Source organism: Heteronotia binoei, chromosome 11 (assembly GCF_032191835.1).
Source record: "Heteronotia binoei isolate CCM8104 ecotype False Entrance Well chromosome 11, APGP_CSIRO_Hbin_v1, whole genome shotgun sequence".
NCBI lineage: Eukaryota > Metazoa > Chordata > Lepidosauria > Squamata > Gekkonidae > Heteronotia > Heteronotia binoei.
This window is the reverse complement of record NC_083233.1, coordinates 9276523-9302805: the sequence shown is the minus strand read 5'-3', so window position 1 is coordinate 9302805 and position 26283 is coordinate 9276523. Positions and strand designations below refer to the sequence as shown.

The window sequence follows — 26283 nt, the reverse complement described above, 5'->3', positions numbered from 1 at the left end:
CTCATGGCCGCAGCAGGCCATAATCCCTCTGTTGATGCGACAGACACTTTTAAATATGAGGCTTCCAAGAGTGAGCATCGGTTGCTGGACTGGGGACAAAAACGGCATGTGCAGCACTGACTCCCTTATAAATCTTCCTGACCACGACAGTCACCTTCAAGTGCCTCCATTTATTGAAATTAGGCAGGTAGCAACCCAGGAGAGGGCCGTCTCAGTAGTGGCACCAGAACTTTGGAATTCTCTCCCCTTCGCACCTGTCGCTTTCCGCTGCCCTCTTCCACCATTCTTGTTTCGACTGGTGTTCCCTCAGCTATTCCTCCTTCCTGCCCTGTGTTTCAATTGTTATTTTTTGTTTCTGCATGTAAATTCCTCGCTATGGTTTCAGTTGTTTGAAAGTTGTCTTTTTTTGTTGTTTGTTTTAATGTTTTTAATGCCTGTTTTTGTTATGTATGTTTTTAAGTAGCTGCCTTGGTGGCTCTGAATAAGGCAGAAAGGCAGGATATAGGGTTTTTTTTGTAAATAAATACAATATTTGCGCTTTAGGAAGATTTATGGCCCTAAAGAGGATTGAGGCCTTTAGTCAACTTGGTATATCTGGTTAAAGCTCTAGCAGTTTAATCTTTGGGATATTAGCCAAAGGTGGGCAAATTTGTATCAGTGGAATAATAAGTCTGAGAAACATGGATTTATTTTCTGAGGCAATTGTAGCTATGGAGTATTAATGGAACAGAGTAAAGATGGCCCATCTAACCAAACATTTGTTTATTAAATTATAAATTAGCTTCTGCATCTTCCAGTACCTCCCACAAAGCACCCTTATTGAAGTTTTTTGCAACCTAAAAATGCATTTAAATTTCAACGATTAGTTAATGGAAAGCCAAGTGATGAATTAAGTCAGCTATCTTGTGTGGACAGACCTAATACTTAGTCATTCCACTGCGATGAAAGTCTTCACACATGAACACAGATGAAGCTGCCTTATCCTGAATCAGACCATCCGTATATCAAAGTCAGTACTGTCTACTTCAACTGGCAGTGACTCTCCATAGTCCCAGAGAGGGGTCATGCACACCACCTACTGCTCGATCCTTTTACATGGAGATGCCAGGGATTGAACTGGGGATCTTCTGCATGCTATGCAGAGCCTCTTTTACTGAGTCACAGTGCGTGCATGCACACACCCACACCTATTCGCTCTTTCTTTTCTGCCCTTTATTCTAGACCTTCAGCTGGCAGGTGAATGTGTCAGTGGCTTTTGCTGAAGAGGCTCCACCTGAGAATCTCTGAGCAGATCTCCACTTTCTCAAATGATCAACATGGATGTATAAACCAGACCTTAAAAACAGACATCAAAGAGTTGCAGCTCCACCCTCCCCCCCCCCCCGCGCCCCCAGTATAGGATTGTATTAGAAAAGTGTCACTTCTGGAATGTTTCCTCTGCTCTGCAGATGTTTGAAAGCAGAGGAACTCTAATAAAAAGGCAGCGGGGAAATAATTATCTAAATGATTTGAATTAGGAATGCATCCAGATCTAAATTTCTCCCCAGATTCTGCGAGAATTACCTGCCCCCGTTTCCAAAGTAGAACTGACGCATTAGGAAACCAGGCCTGACCCAGTTTTTGTTTCCAAATGTTGTACCAAAAGCTGTGCATGCCCAGTTCGATATAGTGCCCATGTCCTTCAGCTTTTTTGCATCCCGCTCCTCACCATCTGTGTTACCAGTTGTTGTGGCACTTCTGATGTGAGCGCACGCCCTGGTTGCATGAAGGGGCTTTCTGTGTGGTGTGCGGCGTGTGTGCAAGAGCCCATGATGAACTCCTAATGAAAGCGCAGCACAGACAGATTCATGAGCACATTATAGGTCTGTGTTTTTGCAGTGTTTTCCCTAGTTCACTCATGCACACCATATAGGGCGTAGCAGAACAGGGAGTGAGGGAATGGAAATTTATTTATTTATTTATTGTATCCCGCCCTTCCCACAAGTGGCTCAGGGCGGCTCCCAACAATTAGTCAAACATAAGATTAGACAATATTTAAATATATAAACAGTTAAACATTTAAAACAGTTAAAACCTTAAAAACCAGTAAACATTCCAAAAATATATATGTAAAACAGGAGTCTGGCGAGCTACATTGAGTTTCTCATCTTAGCTAGGTGTAAGCTAGCCAGAAGAGGGTCATCTTACAGGCCCTGCGGAACTGAACCAGGTCCCGCAGGGCCCTCACCTCCTCCGGCAGCTGATTCCACCATGTAGGGGCCATAACAGAGAAAGCCCTATCTCTGGTGGATTTTAAGCGGGTTTCTTTTGGCCCAGGGATAGTGAGAAGATTTTGAGTTCCCGACCTCAGTACTCTCTGGGGAATATGTGGGGAGAGACGGTCCTTCAGGTAGGCAGGTCCCAGGCCATATAGGGCTTTAAAGTTAATAACCAGCACCTTGTACCGAACTCGGTATATCACTGGAAGCCAGTGCAGGGTCCGAAGACCCGGCCGAATGTGTCCCCATTTTGGGAGACCCAATAACAGCCGGGCCGCGGCATTCTGCACCAGCTGCAATTTCCGAGTTCGGGACAAGGGCAGCCCCATGTGGAAGGAATCAAAAGCTGTGTCAAAGTGTGCAGGGTCTCGTTCTGGAATGAATTCTAGAGATTTTGTTAGTCAAGTTGGAATTAACTTGGAAGGAAAGAGCACAGCGTGCCATTCTGGAAAGGATGTGGACAAGGAAATCAGCTCCTCTCTCGTTTGGGCTTGTTTGGATCAGTGTTTACAGGGATGCTTCTGCCTCACATCACCAAGAAGCTGGTTTTGTTGGCTGCACTTCCACCTGGAACTGGCTGACTCCACCTCCTCCCTTTCCCAATAGCAACCTGACCCTTTCCAAGGCATAATGGACAGACATGTCTGAAAGATGCCCAGACTTTGGCTCCTGAAGAGGCACAGCCATGAGACCATGGGCCCATCTAGAGTGCTCCTGTGACTTGGCAAGGGCTGTCCAGGGCTCAGGTGGAGAAGGGTTTTCCCCAGCACCTTTTCCCGTAGATGCCACGCTTTGGAGCAAAGGCCTTCTGCTTGCTCAGTTGGTGGTCTTCCACCAAACGGCAGTATTTTCTCTCTGTGCTCTCAGGCAGAGAAAGGTCTTTCCCACAGATCTGTTTCTCAAGATCCTTTTTCTGAGAACGCTGCCAGAGACTGACTGAATGCATTTCCCTGCATAGGACCTCACTGTCAAAAGGGTTCCTTAAAGGTGGCAGGTTGGTCAGGAGGGACGGTGGCTCAGTGGTAGAGCATCTGCTTGGGAAGCAGAAGGTCCCATGTTCAATCCCTGGCATCTCCAACTAAAAGGGGTCCAGGCAAATAGGTGTGAAAAACCTCAGCTTGAGACCCTGGAGAGCAGGGGAGGGATGGTGGCTCAGTGGCAGAGCATCTGCTTGGGAAGCAGAAGGTCCCAGGTTCAATCCCTGGCATCTCCAACTAAAAGGGGTCCAGGCAAATAGGTGTGAAAAACCTCAGCTTAAGACCCTGGAGAGCAGGGGAGGGATGGTGGCTCAGTGGCAGAGCATCTGCTTGGGAAGCAGAAGGACCCAGGTTCAATACCTGGCATCTCCAAAAAAAGGGTCCAGGCAAATAGGTGTGAAAAACCTCAGCTTGAGACCCTGGAGAGCTGCTGCCAGTCTGAGAAGACAATACTGACTTTGATGGACCGAGGGTCTGATTCAGTATAAGGCAGCTTTATATGTTCATATATATATATATATATGTTCAACAAAACCACAAAGTGATGAGGTATGAATCCTCACAACCCCATGGCAATTGTGTAATGGTAACTGTGCTGGATTCCTCGTCTGATGAAGTGTGCTTAAGAGCACACGAAAGCTGACGTTCGAAATAAAAATGGGTTGGTCTTAAAGGTGCCACTTGACTTCTGCTTTGTTCAACCCCATGGTAATGTGCTGCCACCCTTCACTAGCCCCCTAGCCGGTGCCCCCAAGGAAAGCTCTAACTTCATTTTTGGTCCCTGTACCTGCAGCAAGGAATACCTTTCCAACCAGAAGACGCGTTTTAAAAAAATTGTCCCACTGTGTATGGGGGGAAAGGAGTCCCTTAAGGCCTGCCCTAAATCAGCCATGCAGCAAAAAACTGAACTAACTCTTCTCTATTTGTGCTGCAAAGCGAAAGCAACTGAGTCAAGGTGTGGTATTATACTGGTATATATAATCAGCTCCCATAGAGCAGAATGGGATCCTTGTGGTTGGCTCCCAGAGATGCCAGTCAAGCTATGGACAACCGCTTTGGGTATTTCTAGGGCTCTCCACAAGTCCACGCCCAGTGTTGCCTAGGAATTGATTGAATTGGTACCAGGCCGCCTGGAGAATAAACTGCAAAAATGAACCAAATGAATCACCGTGGAAGAAATGTCATTTGTTTTTTGGTTTGGGAATGACATGACTAAAAGAACTGGTTTGAAACAAGCCCTGAACTGGCCCACTTCATCAAACTGAGTTCATTTCTCAGTTTGTGCCCATCCTTAATTTCCAGGGTTCAAGAAAAAATCAAACTCAGAACTGCAAAAAAATAAAGTAAATGTGCAGAGCCTTATGTCTTAAATATCAAAATCACAAAACTCCACATGCAATATTTTGAACTGTTTTCTAACTTCCGAAAATATGAATTACATTGGCACTAAGGTCATGAAGCCTGCATCAAAGTCTTTGTGGCCCCCAACCATTCGTCATTGGAATAATCAATGATACTTAGCATCTGTATAGGGCCTTTGAACATTATTTTGTTCTGGTCCTCACAACAGCCCTGCCAGGTAGCTCCATCTTATCCTCACATTGTGTTGTGGGGATGAGGTTAAGACGGGAACACTGAATTTCCCCACGTCTGCTGGCATGTTGTGAATGGCTGTCCATCATCCCCAAAATGAACCTGACTTTTTTTTGTCTTTGATCGACTTGGTTCCGTCCCTCTTGCAAGCCGCAGCTGTGCGTCGTTGGTTTGTGTAGTTCTGCCATGCTGCTTTCTGAACTCCGTTCAAGCCTTCCTTTGCTCAGTGGGCAGTTTTTGGAAAGCTCCTTGCTTGTGAGCTCCTTTCCATGTTCCTGTTTCAGATCAGGCATTAGTGAGTTTCTCTCTCTCTTTAATGTTTTATGCTTTGGGGCTTCTTGAACTGGAGAAAAGTTTGCATGCCAGGGGTCCCTTCAGCTCTCAGCAGAGAAGCTCGTTGTTTTCTGTTGAGGTGTTCAAGCATCTCTCTCTCTCTCTCTCCCTCTGCTGAAGCAGTTCATGTATTTTAAGAATAATCCAGCATAATTTTAGTGAGATTTCAGGGGAAAGGAGCAAAGCTCACTTAGGGCAGTGCAGCGAGAGAGTCTTGCATGAGGACTTGTCGTTTCGATGGCAGACGGCCTGTTTAAAAACTCACCTCCTGCTGCAACATTGTCTGCTCAAGGCAAAGTCAGGAACCTCAAGCCCAGGGACTTGGAGCTCCCAGAGCTGCCGTTCAGAGTTCTGCTGAAGGAAATTATGTGAACAACTCCTGTGTTGCCAGCTCCTGGGTACACACCGGAGACTCGGACGGCAAGGTAATGCCAGTGGTGGGGGAGTGGTGGTGATTTTGTTGTTGGTTTTAAACAGAAGCTAACTACCATTTTTTAGCAGCAGATGAGTCGGTGGAAGGAAAGCTGAGCTGAGCCTGGACATCCCAGCCAGAATGGTTCATGTTTCACTTCTGGTGGGCTGCTTCGGAGAGGGGCCGTGTTGGTCTGCAGCAGAACAGCTAGCTGTGAGTTCAGGAGCACCTCAGAGACCAACCAGATTTGCAGGGCATGAGCTTTTGGGAGCCAAAGCTCCCTTTTGCCAGGTGTCTGCGACTGGGAGCCTGGACTCTTGCATGCTCATACCCTGAAACTCATGTGGGTCTCTAAGACGCTCCTGGATCCAGGTCTAACTATTTCTGTCACAGAAAGACACCTGTTTAGGAATTAGCATGATGGATGCACCTGCCCTCTGGGAGACTGAAGGGCAGCCATCCGTAGGGACACCATTTGACAGTTAATGCCACTCACAGAGAACCCAGGCCAATTTGGAACCTGAGGCAGAATCAACAAATGGTTCTCCCTGTTGGCATCCACTAATAATTCTCAGTTTGCTTGTCTTTCGTGGTGCCCAACCTGATTGGCCAAGCTGGCCTGATCTCATCAGATCTTGGAAGAAGAAGAAGAAGAAATTGGATTTATATCCCGCCCTCCACTCCGAAGAGTCTCAGAGCGGCTCACAATCTCCTTTACCTTCCTCCCCCACAACAGACACCCTGTGAGGTAGATGAAGATATTGGAATTATATCCCGCCCTCCACTCCGAAGAGTCTCAGAGCGGCTCACAATCTCCTTTACCTTCCTCCCCCACAACAGACATCCTGTGAGGTAGATGAAGATATTGGAATTATATCCCGCCCTCCACTCCGAAGAGTCTCAGAGCGGCTCACAATCTCCTTTACCTTCCTCCCCCACAACAGACACCCTGTGAGATAGATGAAGATATTGGAATTATATCCCGCCCTCCACTCCGAAGAGTCTCAGAGCGGCTCACAATCTCCTTTACCTTCCTCCCCCACAACAGACACCCTGTGAGGTAGATGAAGATATTGGAATTATATCCCGCCCTCCACTCCAAAGAGTCTCAGAACGGCTCACAATCTCCTTTACCTTCCTCCCCCACAACAGACACCCTGTGAGGAAGGCAAAGGAGATTGTGAGCCGCTCTGAGACTCTTCAGAGTGGAGGGCGGGATATAAATCCAGTATCTTCATTTACCTCACAGGGTGTCTATTGTGGGGGAGGAAGGGAAAGGAGATTGTGAGCCGCTCTGAGACTCTTCGGAGTGGAGGGCGGGATATAAATCCAATATCTTCATCTACCTCACAGGGTGTCTGTTGAGGGGGAGGAAGGTAAAGGAGATTGTGAGCCGCTCTGAGACTCTTCGGAGTGGAGGGCGGGATATAAATCCAATATCTTCTTCTTTTCTTCTTGCTGCCTCTGAAGTGTCTTTTTGAAAGTGGATGGGGCCAGGTGAGGCTTTTGCTCAGCTCTGATTGGCCACTAGTGATTTGATTGGCTGTGCATATTTTCAAACACATAGCCGTGGCAGCCATTTTATGGCTGGCTGTGCTTCCTGTAGCAACCATTTTATGGCTGTACCCACCACACGGTTTTAGAATTACAGTGGTAGCCACAGGCTCTAAAAGGTTGGGGACATCCTGAGGAGCTACAAAGAGCAAGTTTCTAGTGCTGGCTCTACAAAGATCTTCATGGAGCAGATGTGACTACAAAGAGGTTTGTGAAAGCCATTCTGGTTGAAAGTTTTGGAGTGCCAGCTGGTAGCTGGGCTTTGGAGCCGTGGTCGTGCCCTGCTCCTCTCTGCGACTGGGACAAAAAGCTCAAAAAACAATAACAGAGCATAGGATGCAGAAGAGGAAAAATGTTAAGGAATGATGTATGCAGAAAAGAAGAGAGGAAGCTAGTTTGGGCCATGACTTTGCTTGTACATTTGCTTTGGGTGGATAACTGATACCACACTCAGACTTTGGCTTGCCTGGCTGGAAAATTTCAGGTTTTTTAAAAAAGAAGAGTACACCCAGCCCTGAATATGCCCTGAAGAATAAATGCACCTCTTCTCCTTACCAGCTGTGAAGAAGGAGGCAGCTGCTTGTCAGGGAGAGACAAATGTTCCCTTTTGCTTCTTTTTATAGCCATTTGTATATAGCTTGCTTGTTGTGGTTTCTGTGGCATGTGAGGTTGTACCATTTAATATGCAATACTTGTGCATACAACGTAGACAAATATATATACTTCTAATAGAAAATATTTATTATTTATTTATTTGTTCGATTTATATCCCGCCCTACCCCACCAAAGCGGGCTCAGGGCGGCTTACAATACAGAACGCTAACAGTAAATCAGTTTAAGATACATTAATGATTATACAATAAAATACATAAAACTACATAAAACTCACATCAATATACCATGCTACCTCTTCCTTAAGTCAATTCTTCAAGTATTCCAGTGTTCAAATATTCTGATGTTCATAAGTTTAAATATTCAGGCATCCCGGTATCGATCAGTTGTATGCCAACCGGAAGAGGGCTGTTTTACAGGCCCTGCGGAACTGTTCAAGGCTCCGCAGGGCCCTCACCTCCTCCGGGAGCTGGTTCCGCCAACAGGGGGCTGCAATCGAAAAGGCCCTTTCTCTGGTCGCTTTCAGACGGGCCTCCTTTGGCCCAGGGATTATAAGGAGGTTCTGAGACCCCGATCTCAGCACTCTCTGGGGAACATGTGGGGAGAGACGGTCCCTAAGGTTGGGATGCTGATGGTTGTCTTTTATGAGGAAACTCATGCAACAAGAAGTGCTATCCAAAGGGGGATTTTGTACTGAAACAGTCAGGATAAGAAACGCAACGTCTTCCCTGCAGCCTGTCTTGATTTGAGGCTGTCTGACCTGGATGGCGCAGACTTAGGCTAGCCTGACCTGGCCAGATCTCAGGAGCTAAACAGGATCACTACTTGGAAAGGAAAGCCCCAAGGAAGCTCAGGGCTGCTGTGCAGAGGCAGGCAATGGCCAACCACCGCTGAACTTCTCTTGCCTTTAGAACCCTGCGTGGCTGGAACTTGATGGCACTTTCTTCCACCACTACAATAGCCCGCAGACAGCCCACGTTGCATGCCTAAATAACACTTTCCCCAAGTGCGTGAAACGCCTTGTCTCTGGAATCTGTACAGCAATCCTGTCAGGTAGAGCTATTACAGTAGAGCTGTCAGTATTTCCATATTACATATGGAGTGTGTGTGCAGCGGGGAAGAATAGGAGAAAATGACAACACAAAGGTGCACAAATTTGCTTATAAGGGCCACATTGAGTAAATGCCAGATGTTTGACAGGAAGGAAGGGAGGAAGGAAGGAAGGAAGGAAGGAAGGAAGGAAGGAAGGAAGGAAGGAAGGAAGGAAGGAAGGAAGGAAGGAAGGAAGGAATCTGTTGAGGCTGGGTGAGTGGGCGTCAACGTGGCAGATGTGGTTCAATGTGGCCAAGTGCAAAGTAATGCACATTGGGGCCAAGAATCCCAGCTACAAATACAAGTTGATGGGGTGCGAACTGGCAGAGACTGACCAAGAGAGAGATCTTGGGGTCGTGGTAGATAACTCACTGAAAATGTCAAGACGGTGTGCGTTTGCAATAAAAAAGGCCACCATGCTGGGAATTATTAGGAAGGGAATTGAAAACAAATCAGCCAGTAGCATAATGCCCCTGTATAAATTGATGGTGCAGTCTCATTTGGAGTATTGTGTGCAGTTCTGGTCGCTGCACCTCAAAAAGGATATTATAGCATTGGAGAAAGTCCAGAAAAGGGCAACTAGAATGATTAAAGGGCTGGAACATTTTCCCTATGAAGAAAGGTTGAAACGCTTGGGGCTCTTTAGCTTGGAGAAATGTCGACTGCGGGGTGACATGATGGAGGTTTACAAGATAATGCATGGGATGGAGAAAGTAGAGAAAGAAGTACTTTTCTCTCACAATACAAGAACTCGTGGGCATTCGATGAAATTGCTGAGCAGACAGGTTAAAACGGATAAAAGGAAGTACTTCTTCACCCAGAGGGTGATTAACATGTGGAATTCACTGCCACAGGAGGTGGTGGCGGCCACAAGCATAGCCACCTTCAAGAGGGGTTTAGATAAAAATATGGAGCAGAGGTCCATCAGTGGTTATTAGCCACAGTATGTGTATGTGTGTAGATATATATATATATATATATATATATATATATATATATATATATGGCAAATTTTTTTTGCCACTGTGTGACACAGAGTGTTGGACTGGAGGGGCCACTGGCCTGATCCAACAGGGCTTCTCTTATGTTCTTTTGTGACACAGAGTGTTGGACTGGATGGGCCATTGGCCTGATCCAACATGGCTTCTTTTATGTTCTTATGTTCTTAAGGAAGGAAAATTGAGGGGTGAGGGAGGGAGAGGTGTAAAGCAACTTTAACTTTAAATGCATTCTCCAAGCTGCCAGCTGGCTTGGCTTGTAGAAGTGATTTAAAGAGACAAATGCCTTCTCCGAGCCAGCCAACAGAGCAGTGGAGGCTTTGAGAGCTGCACAATATGTGTGAAAGCCACATGTGGCTCCTGAGCAGCAGTTTGGCCACCCCTGGCTTAACAGATGTCATCTAGTGAAATTTCAGCCCAGGGCATCTCAACACAGAGATGGTGCCTTTAATTCCCATGGTGCTGCACCAGTTTCTCACTGTGATCCTGTATTTATTTGTCAAACCCAATGGATCTTGTAAGTCTCAGATGACTTAGTCTAACAGCAGTTATAGTGAGGATGTCACTCTATGGCAGAGCTTGGCTGGGGTGCAGTCCTGTCCCAGATGCCTCCGTCACCATTGCCTGAGCAGCTCATGGCCCAGAGAGGGGCGAGGCAGGGAGAAGGGTCCCCGGGCAAAGGCCAAGCAGATGCGCAGCCAGGAAAGCCTGCTTCTTTCACTTGAGACTCATGCTTTGCCTTCACTTGAAGGCCCAAGAGAAAAAAGTCTGGGGGCAGACCAGCTTTTTTTCCTTTCTTTTGGTTGCACTTAAGGAAGAAGCAGTAGGGGAACAAAGCCCCCTTGCATCTCCTGGAACCTTTCTGGCTTCTCTGCATCCTCCTTGGACCTTGGTAGGTTGGGAGAAGAGGCAGTTGCTTGGCCTGGAGCTCTGTCGCTGGCCTCTGCCTCTGGATAATGAAAGGCTGCGTCTTGCCCTCCACTTGGCTCTGCTGCGCCTCCTTCGCATAAGCAGGTTCTGTTGGTGAAGAGGCTTCCTGACAAGGCAGCTGCACCCGGGCAAGGCTTCCTCTTGCTGGTGCCTCTTCTCCTAGAAGGGGATGGCGGGCTAATTATGGGCAGGGGGCTGAGGCAGTGCCAGCTGTGCAGTCAGCGGTGCCCCAAACCCTGAGCACAGGATGGAGAGAAGACCTCAGCAGCTGACAGCTGACTTGGGATTTGTGGACTGGTTTTTGTTTACTTCTTGCACATCCCCCATTTCTCCCGGGGGGGGGGGGACCCAGAGTTGCTTCCCTCTTCTCCCTTTTATCCTCACTACAACCCTGCAAGGTAGGTTAGGCTGAGAAGATGACGACGACTGCAGATTTATACCCCGCCCTTCTCTCTGAAACAGAGACTCAGAGCAGCTCACAATCTCCTGAATCTTCTCCCCCCACAACACACACCCTGTGAGGTGGGTGAGGCTGAGAGGGCTCTCCCAGCAGCTGCCCTTTCAAGAACAACTTCTGCGAGAGCTATGGCTGACCCCAGGCCATTCCAGCTGCGGGAGGAGGAGTGGAGAATCACACCCAGTTATCCCAGATAAGAGTCTGCACGCTTAACCACTACACCAAACTGGCTCTCTATTAGAGCTCTGGCTGACCCAAGGCCATTCCAGCAGCTGCAAGTGGAGGAGGGGAGAATCACACCTGGTTCTCCCAGATAAGAGTCTGCACGCTTAACCACTACACCAAACTGGCTCTCTCTGACTGGCCCACAGTCAGCCACAGTCAAATCCCAAGGCAGTGTGGGGATTTGAGCCTGAGTCTCCCAGATGCTAGTTGAACACTCTGACCACTCCACCACCCTCGGCTTCATGAGGATGAGAAGAATGGGATGCAAAGGGCTTTTCAAGGCAAGGGCTGCTGGGGCGGGGCTGGGGGTGGGGCTGTGGCTTAGTGGCAGAGCAGCTGCTTGGGATGGAGAGGTCCCAGATTCAATCCCCAGGCCTCTCCAGTTTAAAAGGGGCAGCAGGTGACGTGGAAGGTCTGGGAACTGCAGATGCTTTGCCACTAAGCAGTGGCCCCTTCCGCAGAAACACATTTGAGGAGGTGGGAATGGGGGCATCTGGAACACTCAGCCCTTCCAGTCTTTCTGATTTTCAAAAAGTTTTATTAGTTTCAGAAAAGGACAGGGACGGGGAATAGGGAAACCTTCCAGTCTTTCTGCAGCATCTTCCTGCATGTTTGCTTACTGCTCTGAGTTGTGATGCTTGTGTGGGTGATGATAAAGGAGCTGCCTTGAGCTCCTTTCTGAAGGAAAGCACCATTTGAATATCTTAAAGAAAGGATGGAACTCATTCTGCTGCAGATCACACGTTTTATCTATCGCCCAGGCCAACAACCTTCTCAGACAGCTCAGGCAGGCGGGTGTGTGTGTGCGGGGTGGGGGGTGGGAGCGCCATTTTATCTTCTCCCTGTGATGCTGACTGGAGTGACCAGCCCACGGTCACCCTGTGAGCATCTCGGAGGAGCCGTGTTGCAGTCCCAGGGCTGCCCAGCCCAGCTCTTTAGCCACTGCACCTCCATGCCTGTCCGCTGCAGTGGGTTGAAGCCAATCTCTGTTGTTGCTTAGAAGAAGCAAGAACCAAGCATGAACCAAAGGACTAAAGACAGAACAAGGCAGGTAAATGAAGAGGGGCCTGCTGCAGGCATCATTAGAGCCAGCCCGAGGCAGTAGCTGCGGTGTCAGACTACGGTGTGGGAAAACCAGGTTCCGATCCCCACTTTGCTTTGAAAGCTTGCTGGGTGGCCTTGGATACCCTATCTCTCAGGGTTGTTGTGAGGATAAAGTGGAGGAGAGGAGAAGAATGCAAGTTGTCCTGGGGACAAAAGGCAAGGCATAGAAGCAGTTGAAAGCAGACCAAGTGCAAGAGTGTGTTAAACACCTACAGGTCGTTATTCTCTGCACAGCTGCCTGGTTTCAGCCAGCTCTCTGTAATCCTGCAGGCACCTGTGTACCTTCCACCCTCCCTTCCAAGAAGCAAATAACTTTGTGATGACTTACACTGTGAACAGGCACCTGTGACTGCTTGCTTTCCCATTGAAGCTATTTAACCTCATGGCTCAGTGGCACCCCTCAAATCCTGAATTTCTTGAAGGCGGGACACTGGAGCTCACATCTCTCTAGAAGCACCAACTTCTGTTCTCAATGGGGGAACCCTGTCTTTTTTCATCACCAGGGCTTAAAGGAGTTCAGAGAAGTGAGTGCAGATAGAAGAGTTAACCCGCCTCTTCTCCACTGCCCTGCCTTCTGTCCCCGTTGGGTCTCGTTGTGGCTGCTGCATGCAGCTATGTTATGTCTCAGAGGATCTGATTATGTCACTTTCCAGAGTCACAGGTAATTTGGCCCTTGGTCCCTGGTGTGCAGAAACTTCCCTTTGTAGTGGTAAAATACTCTGCATCTGCTCAGAGGCCCTTCATAGCCTCTTATTTTGTAAAGAGACTCGGTACGGTGTAGCGGTTAGGAGTGTTGGACTAGGATCTGGACGTCTCAGGTTCAAATCCGCACTTGTGCCATGGAAGCTGGCTAGAAGACCTTAGGCGAGTCACAGACTCTCAGCCTTGCCTCCCTCACAGGGTTGTTGTGAGTGTAAAGGGTTGTTGTGAGTGTAAAGTGGAGGAGAGGCTTATGATGCAAGCTGTTTTGGGTCCCTACTGGGGACAAAGGGGGTATAAATGTATTAAATATATACATGAAATATGTTCTAGGGCTGAAGCCTCACGTAGTGAATGCTGCTGGGGCTTGAGCTAAGCCATACCACCCATAAAGATGGACCCAGGCGGGCAGCCGTGTTGGTCTGAAGCAACACAACAAAGTTTGAGTCCTGTGGCACCTTGAAGACCACAAAGTTCAATTTTGGAATTAAACTTTGTTGGTCTTAAAGTCGCTACTGGACTCAAACGTTGTTCTCATGCCACCTCTTATTTGTTTTGGTGCTTTTTATGCTGCTGTTCAGACTTGAGATGTGCAGATGGCAAAACGAAAAATCAGACCCGACCAAGGGCAGATGCTGCTGAGTCTGATTCTGAGAGTCAGTCATTTTGACAGTGGTGTGACTACCAGAGTCAAAGGCCTCTTTCTGAGTTTCCTGGGCTCTGTTCTGTGATGGAGAAGGCAACTCCTAATGAGCGCATGCCTGTGTATTCTTAGCACTGCTTACTTCCCAGCCTGGCCGGCTGCACCTCTGTGTTGCTCCCTGTCCAACTCTCCTTGCCTTGTTATGCTGCTGTTCCCTGCTGACTTGAGGACATGATGTATGTTAATTAGAGGCTGTGAATCTGAGAGGCTGTTTCATCTGGGAGGGCTTCTGAAGTGTGCTTGCTTGATCACGAATGTGGATTCCACTTCTCATGCTCCTTCGTCAGCCTACAAGCACGGCAGGGGCTCTTGGGAGGAGGAGTCAACTGCCATTCCTCTTGAATACTGCTGTTTTCTTCCTAGCTCGTTCTTTATGCTCCTCTCAGCCCCTGCCCCCTAGAGACAAGCCCCAAGTGGTCTGGGATGTTCCAGAAGGAGCCCGCCCTAGAATGGAGGCACACAGCCAGCCCCAGGTCCAGGAGCAGAGCTCAAGGCAAAGCCAGGGAGATCAGAGGCCCACCTTCTACCTTTTCTCCAGATCAGCTTGCTTGGTTATCCCAGGGTGAGGTCAGACGTTCAGAAAATCCCGCTACGGGCATGAGTGGAGTCCGGAAGCAGGTCGGATTTTAAGCGGTTGTCCAAACGTCAGCATCTGCGAATGGTGGTTAGCTCATTTGAGTCCCGCGTTGAGACTACTGGGGCGCGGACTAATTTGATACAGCTTTAAATCCGGAACAAAATTCTTCTGACGGTTCCTGAGCGGAATTTCTCTGTTTGAACGCTCCATCGTTGGCGACTCATCGGAAGTGCACCACTGCTTCCCTCCCAAAGCCCCCTGCAAGTGATATCACTACGCCAGTGAATGAGCGAGCGAATGTTGGCTCGATAAATCATTTACCCGCCCCTATGTCCGGAAACAAAACTCACTTTTGAAACTAGATGTGAACTAGATGTGAACTGATTTGAATTCCTGTGTTTTTTTCTGCACGCGTAGTGCTCGTGCTGGAAAAGTAGTGCCAACGGACTATCAAAACTGTTAGTGATCCGACCCATTTAAAAGCGACGCGCATCCCCACCCTCGAGAACGAGGTCATGGTGGGTGTGCGAGGTCTCTCATGGAGAAGGGAGGAGACGCTGGATCTGCTCGATAGTGCAGATAGCGGGCATCACTGCACCTGCGCTAATACAGATTGACGTCTCATGAAACGAGGTTTGGTAGAGCACTCTGATCGACCAGTGACGGGACCCGCATGGGATAGAATGGGAGCCTGGCTGTTGTCTGATCGGAAAATTGGTTGTGCGGATTATAATAGAGGCGCATTGCAGATGGATTTAATGTGAGTGTGACCGCACCCCCAGTCTAGCATAGATTCAGGTGGGGAGCCATGAAGCAACAGAGCAAAGTTTCAGTCCAGTGGGTCACCTTCACAACCAACAAAGATCGCCCGGAGATATGGGCTGGGTTGCCATCAGTACGCCGATGACACCCAGCTCTATCTACTGATGGATGACTGGCCTGCTGATGTCCCAAAAAATCTGTACCAGGCTGAGTGGGTTGAAGTTGAATGCAACGAAGACAGAGATCCTGTGCCTGGGCCGGGGCGGTCTAGGAAGGGAAATTCCCCTACCGGTCTTTGACGGTGCACCACTGAAAACAGTGCGCAGGGTCAAGAGCCTGGGAGTACTACTGGAGCCTTCCTTGTCAATGGAGGCCTCGATAGCAGCCACTGCTAAATCCGCCTTTTTATCATCTGAGACGGGCTAGGCAGTTGGCTCCCTTCCTGGAGCGCGATGACCTGGCAACAGTGATCCATGCAACGGTCACCTCGAGGTTAGACTACTGTAATGCCCTCTACATGGGGCTGCCCCTGTGCCAGACCCGGAAACGCAGAATGCAGCAGCCAGACTGTTAATGGGGCTCCCTAAGTGGGAGCACATACGGCCTGGGCTGCGAGAACTGCATTGGCTGCCAATTGTGTACCGGATCCAGTACAAGGTGCTGGTTACTACCTTTAAAGCCCTATATGGCTGAGGACCTGCCTACCTTAGGGAAGATAGGGCCTTCTCGCTTACAGCACCCGGTTGGTGGAACCAGCTGCCAGAGAAGGTGCGGGCCTTGTGGGACATTAACCAGTTCCGTTGGGCCTGTAAGACCGTCCTCTTCCAGCTGGCTTTTTAATGTGGAAGTAGTATTCCATCTCTATGCAAGCTATGTTATTTGTGTAGCACCAAACTGATCTGTGTTTTAAATCTGTTTTATTGATGTTCTGTTTTTATGTTTTAATGGGGTAATTTGTTTCTTTATTATATGATTACTGGAAATATTATATTTATATTATGTTATGTAAGCCGCCCTGAGCTTGCTTCGGTGGGGAGGGCGGGATATAAATTAAAAAATATTATTATTATTATTATTATTATTATTATTATTATTATTATTATTATTATTATTTGGCTATAAGCTTTGTTGGTCTTAAAGGTGCCACCCTAGTATGTACATTAAAGCTAATAGTCAATAATAACAATATAAAACAATTATAAACATAACAAGCAGAACATAAAATGGGGTTGCTAACTCCAGGCAGGAAGATTCCAGGAGTTTTTAGGGTGAAACCTTGGGAGGATGGCATTCAGGAAGGCAGGGGGACCTTGGGGTTGTAGACTCCACTCTCAAATCTGCCATTTTCTCCAGGGAAATGATCTACGTGGGTCTGGCTGACAGGAATAGACATGGGGAATGGCAAAACAGGGCAATGGAAAAGTGAGGGGGAGTTTACTCAAAAGACGGGGTGAAGAGAAACTTTTGATCCTGGCACCTAGATGCCAGAACAATAGGTACCAGGCCTGCTGTGTGAATCAGGACTGCAGTGTTATTATGCAGGCTTCCTTTGGCATAAGTTCCCTTGGAACCAGGTATTTCATCTCAAAAGGCAAAATGGGGACAGTGCCAGGAACTAGGGAATATGGGAAGCCAGGATACTAGAAGATGAAGCTGTTGACTTCTGCAGGAGTGGAATCACACCATTTGACAGTAGCCTTGCCCACAGGTAGATGCTTGTAAGCCCTCTTTATTGTGTGGGCTCCTCAAGAACAACTATGTGTGCAAAGGTGGGGCTTCATATTGCACTAGCTGGGGAATAAGGCATGGATTCTGACCTGATATTGTCCTTCTTGGGGAAAAAACCCAAATATTTTGTACCAGTAACCATTTATGCACATTAAACAAGTGTCAAAAACATAAAAATATGCCAAAAGCCAACTTTGGTTATGTGTTTTCAGGGTGTTCAGGTAGGGAGTAAATGTTTATTGTTGAGATTTGCATTGCCTAAACAAATTTTTTGAATCAGAGTCATTTGCATGAATTACACAGTCGGTTAGCGGGCTGGGGCATCCGGCTGACCTGAGGTGGACCATTTCAGAGAAGCTCACCTCTCATCTCTCCACCACCACCCTTTGCCCAGCTTGATTATTTTAAAAGTCATGCATGCAGTTTGCCTGCAGAAAGTGTTGTGGAGTTTATGGTAATAAATTTTTAATGGCTTATTCCTGTAAGAAGTTAATCTGGGATGATTGGCAGTCCTTTTTGTTAGCACGAGTAGAAATGCAAATAACGCCTTCGATGGAGGTGAGCAGGGAGGCCGTGGCAGAAATCTGGAAACTTGCAAGAACATTAGCAATTTGGCAGTGAATAACGCTGTTCATCTTAGTCACTTTTAATCCCCTTGAAATGAAACGGAATCGCAAAGGTGTGACTGCAGAGAGTCATCAAGAACTGTGGCTCTTAGGAGATGGTGTGTGTGTGTGTGTGTGTGTAACGTGACAGCAGATCTTCTCAAACCCAGGCTGTCTCTCCTTGGCATCAGAGAGTGTCTTACACATGGTGAAGCATGACAGGGCAGAAAGAGGCTCTTTTCTCACATGCCCACACCATATGCATGGGGGGACTTTCTCATGGTACTCTCCCACACAGTCATAGCAACATATTTGAATGCAGCACCTACCAGGGTAGAACTGATCACGTAGAATTTTCCCACCCCCACTATCCTTCAGTCCCAGCAATAGTGTGTGTACGTGGCTTCCATGCATCACCGTGAGTGCAAATCTGAAAGAGATCTATGGTAGAATTGGATGCAGAATTGTTTAACATATTAGTCATGAAGACCAGGTTCAATTCCTAAGCATCTTTAGGCGGCAGGTGATGTTAAAGACCTTGGCCTGAGACCCCAGAGAAGTTCTGCTAGTCAGAGAAGAAGTCACTGACCTTGGTGGACAAAGGGTCTGGCATGGTATAGGGGAGATTCATGTGTTCGAGTTTCCTCCGTGTTAAAGAATATCCCTAGCCAAGTTATCCACGCTCTGATTACATCCAGCATAAAGTACTGCATTATGCTGCCTGGGTTTCAGAAGCTGGTACAAAGCACAAGAAGAGGAAGATTGCAATCTGGTGTTTGATTCTCACCAGTTTTGAAAGAATTGTGCTAGGTACAAGTTGGGTTGCAGCCACCCTGGGACTGGGATATTTAAAAGGCTGCTTGCTTCTATGTATACCTGCTGGTTAGGAGGCCGCATTCTGTTTGCCCTCCACCTTGGGATCTACTAAAGACAGGGACTGATTTCCCACTCACCTTGCACTGCTCTGACATTCCTTTTTTCAGCGCGGCGTCCTTCCGGTTTCCCACTATCTGCCCAGGGCTTCAGCTTGCATCGCTGCTTTTGAGAGGGAAGAGAAACTGCTAAAAACCAGTTTCTCTTTGCCACGCAAAAACAGCGACGCAAGGTGAAGCTCCAGGGCAGATAGTGGGAAATCGGAAGGACGCCGCGCTGAAAAGAGGAACATCAGAGCGGCGTAGAGTGAGTGAAGAATCGGTCAGGGTCTTTTATGTGGTGGAACTTCATTCTGGAATTCCCTTCCTCCTGCTCCAACTTGCTTCTCTTTAGGCACCAAGAGGAAGCTGTGGGCTGTGCCTTTTCCTCTTCTCTGCTATTCTTCCCCACTCTCACTGTCTACTGACAGGCCTTTTGATGGTGTCATAATAATCTTCAGGATGCTCACATCTCCCGTCTGCTGTGGAGATGTGCCTCTCTTAGGTTTCAGAGCTCTGGAAGACAGGAGGAACTCAAGGTACACGTCACGGAGTTTAGACCAGACTGTTCCCTCTTCCCCTGGTCCTCTCTCCATCAAGATGAGCCGCAGCACCATTGTTGGAGGCAGGCAGAGGCCTCTGCAGTGGGTGTCCTCGGCCAGTTGGCAGCGCTGGAGGTTTGCCCACTTGAATATGGGGAGCACCTGCAAAGTCTTGTCTTCATCATCCTTTATGATGCTTTATATATACAACTACAGGGACTTCAGCATCGAGGCACTGCTGCTGAAGACGCAGTTGCGCTGGGCAGGGCATATTTCTAGGATGGAAAACCACCGCCTTCCCAAGAATGCCCTGTATGGAGAACTTTCCACCGGCCATCGAAATAGAGGGGCACCAAAGAAGAGGTACAAGGACTCCTTGAAGAAATCCCTTGGCACCTGTCGCATCAACCATCACCAGTGGTCTGACCTAGCCTCAGATCGCAAAGCATGGAGGCACACCGTCCACCAGGCTGTCTCTTCTTTTGAGAACGCACGCATAGCTGGTCTTGAGGACAAAAGGAGATTGAGGAAGAATCGTACTGCTACAGCACCAACCCCAAATCAGACTTTTCCCTGCAGCCACTGTGGCCGGACCTGCCTGTCCCGCATTGGTCTTGTCAGCCACCAGCGAGCCTGCAGCAGACGTGGACTATTGCACCCTTCTTAAATCTTCGTTCGCGAAGCCAAGCCGAGAGAGAGACAGGGACTTCCATTTTTAGAATGAATTGGTTCATTAAGTCTTTGATCTAGCCACAATTCATAGTGACATCCAAATTAGGGCACTTCAACGAATCTGGGACCTATTTCTTGCCCACAAGCCCAGATTACAATCCACAGTTTTATCCTGGTCTAGAAACCCAATTTGTGGGCAAAGAACAAGTGCCAGTTCGTGGCAGTGGGGCCGAGTCACAACAATTTGAGGTTAGATGGAAGACTGCCTGGGCAGCCTAGGCAGTCGGGGGGGGGGTGGAGGGAGCGGATGAGCCAGAGAATAAACCAGATTCAAATTTGTGACAGGCTGACCTCTGTATTCTGTACACACACAACCTCTGTACTCAGAGGTCAGAACAACCAGAGATTCTACCCTCCGCATCTGAATACAGAAGTAGTATTGCCATCAAGCGCAGATCTTAGAGGTGGGCATGCAAAAGAAAAGGGCGAGCCAGCACTGAGCCTTCATTTGGTAAAGGAAGGTGGTTTATTATACCCCTGGACTCCCAAACTAAAATACTCTGCTGCTGCAGACCACCACGGCTAGTCACGTGACTCTATCTGAAGAAGCATACGTGCCCACCAAGAGCTTATCCCCTGGATAAAACCGTTGGCCTTCAAGGTGCCCCTGGAGTCGGACTCGGGCTTTGTTCTGCCGCATCAGACCAACATGGCTTCCCACCTAACTTGAATTCCCAAGTGTGTTTTTTTTATATAAATTAAAATTCCAAATGAGGAATTATTCATCAATAGTATTTGCATGCAACATTAAAAATGTAAGTGTCATGGTAGCAGGCTACGGCTTCTTTGTTTTAAGGCCAACCTTTAGGAAGCTTCTATTCAGCTGGGTTCCCACCACACCTGTTTGGGCCTGCAGTCTGAAATGGTCAGTACCTTGATGCAAACAGGAGATCCCAGGGAGCTGGCATTATTTTGCATCATCTGAAGGGGCGAGAGAGAAATCTTTGACTCCCTTGGGCCAGTATTCAGGCCCACAACCACTGCATGTAGCCTCCTGCAAGAGCCTGCAAGCCTGAAGGCGTTCTTGGGACTATTGCTGAAAAAAACCCTGATTTTTGGCCGTGCAGGTGACATCACTCATGCTCTGAACATTCCCCTCCCTCCCACCAGAGGAACACTTGTCACCACCCACAGTTCAGTGTACATTTTAAAAACAATTCTGCTTTTATATTGCAAAAAGGTACTTTGATTTGCTACAATCTTGTATCGGGGTGGGGCAGTTTTGTGATTCTGCCAGTTCCACAGCAGTTTCATCTCCCTTGGGTATGTGGTTATTTGCTTCAAGAATATTCCACATTGCTCACCCCCCTATTCTTGCAGATGTTGTAATCTAAGCCTTCTCCCTGTGCTTCCCCCCGATTTGGTTCTTTGGAGGCTTCCTGCAAGAGAGGAGAGGTCTGATAATGAGTATCTGTTCAGCATCTTCCACCATGAAGACTGGCAAAGCATTTGTTCGGCTTCTCTGCAATCTCCCTGTGCTTTTTAAACAACCCTTTCGCTCCTTTGTCTCCTCCATAGACGCTTTCCTGCTTCCGTTGCAATTGGAGACAAGGTGGGATAAAATATTTATTTATTTATGCCCTGCCTTCCTCCCACTGGGGACCTAATGGGCTCCCATCATTCTCCTCTCCTCCATTCTACCTTTACAGCAACCCTGTGAGGTAGGATAGACTGAGAGGGCTTGGCTGACCCAAGGTCACCCAAGGAGCTTCCTTGGCAGAGGAGGAATTCGAACCTGGGTCTCCCAGATCTTAGTCTGACACTGTAACCACTACACCACACTGGCTGTAAATAAAAACAAAGGAACTTTTATTGTACTCTGGTTTTTATTAATATGCTCCTCTTGTTTTGTTTTTCTTTGGTTGCCTGATTATCATCTTTCTTAGCTTCTTCTCTGTGTTACTTTCTTAATTTGGGCTAGACTGGGGTTTTTTGAGGGGAGGAGAGGAGGCCTTCTTGTCTTCTGCAGATTGCTAAACTCTTCTCATAAACCACACTAGCTTCTTTTTGGAACTCTTTGTACTATTACTAATCTGTTGTATATCTTTATTTGAGCTTCTATTACAGTTTTTTTAGAATATCCTCCAGACATCCCAGAGAGCTTTGATTCTGCCCCTCCCCCCCCCCGACCCTGCACTCTCTCTGTCAAATTCCTTTGGACTAACGCCACTCCTTTGTGAGAGGTGTCCTCCTTTCAGTTGTAATGTAAGTGCATTGGTAGCTCCCCACTTCCATATCTGAAATGCAGGTGAAGATGACCAGCCTGTCATTTCTTTCCAGGTGAAAAGATTGTCATGGCAAGTAAGGGTTGCAATTTATTGAAGAGCAATTTCTGTTCAGCATCTTGGCTAGCCGAGCTCATTAGGGAGGGACGGTGGCTCAGTGGTAGAGCATCTGCTTGGGAAGCAGAAGGCCCCAGGTTCAATCCCTGGCATCTCCAAAAAAGGGTCCAGGCAAACAGGTGTGAAAAGCCTCAGCTTGAGACCCTGGAGAGCCGCTGCCAGTCTGAGAAGACAATACTGACTTTGATGGACCAAAGGTCTGATTCAGTATAAGGCAGCTTCATATGTTCATCACAGCTCAGAAGCTAAGCAGGGTCAGCTGAGGTTCGTGCTTGGGTGGGAGACCACTAAGGAAGACCAGGGGTGCTGCGCAGAGGCAGGCAAAGGCAAACCACCTCTGAACGTCTCTTGCCTTGACAACTGCCAGAAGTTGGTTATGACTTGATGATGGCGCTTAGTCATCATAACTTAACTGCTGTTCACTCCAGGCATGCAGGTGCATTTGTGTAACCAGAGCTAGTCCCTCCCTCTCCCCAGGAACACTTGGATGAAAAAGCAAAGGAAAAATCCCTCCTTTTTGTGGATGGGAAAGACTATTCATAAACAGCGAAGAGGGAATAACAGAAGGCAGCTGGTTTATTTATTCATTTAATTCCATTTATACTCCATCTTTCTTGGGGAGGGACGGTGGCTCAGTGGTAGAGCATCTGCTTGGGAAGCAGAAGGTCCCAGGTTCAATCCCTGGCATCTCCAAAAAAGGGTCCAGGGAAATAGGTGTGAAAAACCTCAGCTTGAGACCCTGGAGAGCCATGAATGGGGCTGTGGCTCAGTGGTAGAGCATCTGCTTGGGAAGCAGAAGGTCCCAGGTTCAATCCCTGGCATCTCCAAAAAAAGGGTCCAGGGAAATAGGTGTGAAAAACCTCAGCTTGAGACCTTGGAGAGCCGCTGCCAGTCTGAGTAGACAATACTGACTTTGATGGGCCAAGGGTCTGATTCAGTATAAGGCAGCTTCATATGTTCACACAGGGACCCAAAGCAGCTTACCTCATTGGCCTCTCCTCCATTTTATCTTCACAACAACCCTGCATGCTGGCTAGGCTGAGAGCACATGGGCAGATCGGGGGTTCAAACGTGGGTCTCCAAGATCCTAGTCTAACACTCTAACCAGTATATACACTCGCTGTTTGCATTTGATTAACTTAGGGGGTTTTTTTATTGGCAGTCCTCATTAAGATTTCAGAGTGTGCTCTTTGGCCCAGGCTAACCCCGTCTCAGCATATCTCAAGAGATCACCAGGGTCAGCCCTGGCTTGTACTTGCAAGGGGAGACCACCAAGGAAAGCCAGGGTCACTCTGCAGAGGCAGGCAACAGCAAACCACCTCTGAACATCTCTTGCTTTGAAAACCCTACAGGCTCACCAGAAATTAGCTGCAACTCCACCGCACTTTCCACTACCACGCAAGCTACCTGGAGTACTGCAAGGTAGAAAGACAGCTAATAAGTGTTTCAGATTCATAAATAAGAACGAAGAGATGCCTTTGCTCTCCTTCTTGAGGAAAGAGGTTTCTTCTCAAAACAGGCAGTTCCTTTCCCACCTGTTCCTATCACTGTTCATTTCATCTGCCCCATGGAACACGCCTTGATCCCACTCATAAGGCCAGACGCAAGGCTCAATGGCAGAGTGTGGGTGGAGGACGGGAGAAGATGCAGCAGGCTGCCACATTAAAAAATGAAGGGGAAAAAAAACCCTTATGCATTAGGAACCATCTAAAAACAGAAGCTTTGTTTTGGTTGACAGCAGTCCAAGATACGGGTTATAAGTGAACCACTTGATCAGTTCTCCGCTGTCACATCCTCTTTCGGTGACCAAGGGTGAGGTCAGACGTTCATAAAATCCCGCTATGAGCATGGGTGGAGTCCGGAAGCATGTCGGATTTTAAGCGGTTGTCCAAACGTCAGCATCTGCGATTGGTGGTTAGCTCGTTCGAGTCCCGCGTTGGGACGACAGGGGCGCGGACTAATTTGATACTGCTTTAAATCAGGAACAAAATTCTTCTGATGGTTCCTGAGCGGAGTTTTTCTGTTTGAACGCTCCATCGTTGGCGACTCGTTGCAAGCGCACATCCGCTTCCCTGCGAGAGCCCACTCCAATGATATCATTGCGCCAGCAATTGTTGTCTCAGCTTCCATCCTTCCAAGGTGGGTAAAATGAGTACCCAGTTTGCTGGGGGGGTGTGGGGGGAGTGTAATGACCGTGGAAGGCAATGGCAAACCACCCCGTAAAAGGTCTGCTGTGAAAACTTTGTGAAAGCAGCATCACCCCAGAGTCGAAAACGACTGGTGCTTGCACAGGGGACCTTTCCTAAATGGGGGGGGGGGGCAGATCACCCACATTTGCTGTCTCCCTGCCAGGCAGAGAGACAGCAAAGAGTTGCCGTGCGCCCCCCCCCATTTAAACAGCACAGCGGGGTGTTTAAATGGGGGGGGGGAGGAAGATCCCACACCTTTGCCATCTCCTCGCCAGGCAGAGAGACAGCAAAGAGTTGCCGTGCGCCCCCCTTCCATTTAAACACCACAGCGGGGTGTTTAAATGGGGGGGGGGGAGAAGATCCCACACCTTTGCCGTCTCCTCGCCAGGCAGAGAGACAGCAAAGAGAACTCCTGGGCTTCCCTTTCCTTTCCGGGTGTTTGGGGGGGGGGCAGATCGCCCACCTTTTCTGGCACCTTTAAAAAAAAAAGCCAAACACGATATCCCATGGTACTGTGCTTGCGCAAGTGTGGAATGCTATCTCAAAAAATGAGGTCCGGTTGAGCACTCTGATCAACCAGCGACGGGACCCACATGGGATAGAACGTTAGCCTGGCTGTTGTCTGATCGGGAAATTGGTTGTGCGGATTATAATAGAGGCGTGTTGCAGATGGATTTAATGGTGAGTGTGACCGCACCCCAAGAGTGCTGTTTTCCTGGGCACAGAACTGTCCTCGTTCAGAAGAGTTGTGCCTTCCGGAGCTGGCCCTCTTTGCCAAGCTCAAGACCATAGTCAGGGTCTCAAGGCATCTGGTGAGAAAACTGACATGGGAGAGGGAAGATAATGGAAGTTCCCCAGATATCCACCTCAACCAGCTGCAGGGAAGTAGGGTTGCCAGCCTCCAGATGGGGGATGGAGATTTCCCTGAATTGCAGCTGACCACCAGATGAGAAACTGTCAGGTCTCCTGGAGAAAACAGCTACTTTGGAGGGTGTGTTCTGTGGCCTTGTACTCTGCCGAGGTCCCTCCCCTCCCCAAACCCCATCCGCCTCAGGCTTCACCCCCACATCTCCAGGACTTTTATCAACCAGGAGTTGGTAACCCAAGTGGGAAGGGAAGTATTTTAGTTGCCATTTCAAAACAAGGCTGCTTTTTTGAAATCAGACCACATGGGAGATGTGTAAGACCACTTCCCCAAGTCTGTGCGATCCCTGAAATATGACTCAGCAAACAGCTGAGGCGTAGTTTTGCCCCTGGCTTCTGTGCCAGCCCCTGAACTTAGTAGTGTGGAAACCTATCCCCCTCTGCACAGCCAAAGAACGCCACAAATCTTCTGTCTGCCCTGCTGTTCTCTGGCATGTTCCCTTTTGAGCTGCTGAAACGTTGTGAGGATTTCACTGCATGCCCAGATCCATCTAGCCCCTCTTGGGGTCTCCAGGTGACATTTGACAGTAAATAATTCATAGGCACCCTGTCTCTCTGAATATTAAGGATTCTTAAGCTCTGCAAACTTTGACCCTCCCTCTTTCATAATCACTGGAAAGCTCAGAAGTGCAAGTGACTCATTAATTCACAGAGCAGGCATGCAGCTAAACAGGATGGAGATGTGGGATCTTCTGCTTTTTGAAAAACTTTGTGCAGCTACGTGGCCCGTCTGCTTTGCAAGGCAGATACACAGAGCATCGCTGCCGCTAACTCAGCTCATTTTCAGTCTTCCTTATTTATTTCCAGATCCCCCCCCCCCTTTGTCACATTTCAAAGGAGAACAAGAATGAACAGGAATAACCCCGAGTGTGTAAATGGCTTGGGTTGCATTTGCACCAGAAATACTTTCTCTTGGAATGCATAGAAGTGAGAAAGGCTATAATAATGAAAAAGAACCACATGTGCCATAATACTTACAGTTCTTTAAAGAAGCTTTTGAAATGCAAATGAGTACAAAAACAGC

The 26283-nt window shown here is 48.1% G+C and overlaps 1 protein-coding gene and 1 non-coding gene across 3 annotated transcripts in view; both read left to right on the top strand.

Moving 5' to 3' along the window:
- The window catches only part of ARHGEF9 (Cdc42 guanine nucleotide exchange factor 9), a 497418-nt gene that overhangs the window by 176586 nt on the left and 294549 nt on the right, over positions 1–26283 (top strand). The gene's annotated exons all lie outside the window — the stretch shown is intronic.
- TRNAP-GGG (transfer RNA proline (anticodon GGG)) lies at positions 22902–22973 on the top strand. The gene has a single exon. It is a non-coding gene; the product is annotated as a tRNA-Pro (tRNA).